The sequence below is a fragment of the Morone saxatilis genome, unplaced genomic scaffold (assembly GCF_004916995.1).
Source record: "Morone saxatilis isolate NCDOM2014 unplaced genomic scaffold, NCSU_SB_2.0 Contig2, whole genome shotgun sequence".
NCBI classification, from domain to species: Eukaryota; Metazoa; Chordata; class Actinopteri; family Moronidae; genus Morone; species Morone saxatilis.
In genome coordinates, this window is record NW_023339762.1 from 3,878,068 (window position 1) to 3,879,939 (window position 1,872).

Consider the following 1,872-nt stretch of genomic DNA (forward strand, 5'->3'; position numbering starts at 1 on the left):
ACTAGCCAATATATTCACCAGTTATTGGCTGACACATACTCTCTCAGGTTTCAAGTCGCTGGGTCAGAGACTAGTAAGATGTGTATCCTCACCTGGTGGCAGCAGCAGCCGCAGCCTCTCTGTTCCTGGACCTGCTTCATACCTTCCAGCATGCGACAGATCTGTCCGCCAGGGTCATCTTCGGAGCGTGGTATAACCAGGCGGGGTCGAGGTGTGCAGCGAGGGCATGGTATTGTAGAAGAGGGACAGATAGCTGACCCAAAACTAATAAGCTTCTGGGTCCTTCTAACAAGATACAAAGTATGCAAGAGAGTGGCTCCAACACTCTGGTAATTATAAGATTTAAAAGGGGAAAACGGTTGCCGTCAGGGCATATCAGCTATGGATGCAAACTGGCAGGATACCTACAAAGGGATGTGGAGCACAAACAGACGAGGAGAACTTTCCACTATACACGGTCCTAGCAACCCTTATATCGCTTATACCCCGCCCGCGCACGTCACGGCCCTACCTTCGTCATACATTACATACATTACCACGTACAGGCTGGCACCACTCAGTGTTAACCTTCACTCCGGGCTAGCCACACTGCTGGGCTGGCACTGCTGATGAACACAGGGTGATAAATTTGAATGTGTAAATGTATGACTTCTAATGTGTGTTGCCTCACTAAAGTAAGGCTCTGTTTTTACATCACTCCTTGTGTTAGGAAATCTTTGCCCAATGATTGCATCCCTGAAGAGTACTGATATTATTTAGATTACTAATTGTTATTATGCGGCCCCCGCCCCTTGTTTTAATACGTACTGGAGCATTCAATAATTATCTGTAATGATAACTCGTAGTGACTGCGTGGAAACAGAACCGAGGATGTAGATCCTCAGCTGCGCTTTGTATTCAACTTTAACGTTACACTCTTACACACACGATACCACACCACTCTTTCACACACACCACACACACAACATCCACCATTTTAAATTAGTGTACGAGCCTCCTTCCCTTCTCGCAGCACGTTAATCACACTCCTCCATCAGAAACCAAGACAACAGAGAATTCCACTGTGAGATTCGTTTACAGGAGCGGACTTTGATCTGCTCCGATCAGTACTCTTCAGGATGCATCATTGGGCAAATGATTTCCTAACACAAAGTGTGTAAAAACAGAGCCTTACTTTTAGTGAGGCAGACACACATTAGACTGCAGTACAGTTTACACATTCAGAGTTTATCACTGTGTTCATTCAGGCAGTGCAGCAGTGTGCTACTCCATATTAACACTATGTACTGTATGTAATGTATGTACGAGTATATATACATATATCTACGTATGTATATAAACTTCTCCCTCTTTTTCTCCTCCCTTTGTGACTCCCAGTTTGCATCCTGCTATGCCAGTGTTGAGCCCCTGCATTTGTTTGGTAGAGGACCCAGAGGGGTCAGCTATCTGTCCCTCTTTACATACCATGGCCCTCGCTGCACACCTCGACCCCGCCTGGTATACCACGCTCCGAAGATGACCCTGCGACAGATCTGTCGCATGCTGAAGGTGATGAAGCAGGTCAGGAACAGAGAGGCTGCGGCTGCTGCTGCCACCAGGTGAGGAACAACTCTGCTGCACTAACCTGAGAGTTGCAGCCAATAACTGGTGAAGAACTGGCAGTGGGACTTTTGTAAGTTGATACAAATATTAATACATAATACATACAGCGTCATCACAAAGACCCACTGTCTCAATGATGTTAGCAATGACAATGTTAACATGCTCACGTTTAGCAGGGAAAAGTGTCTCAGGCTTACTTTCTTAGCTTAGAATTTTAGCGTACTGGCATTTGCTTTATATAGAGTAAGGCTGATGGGGATGTCATTAGTT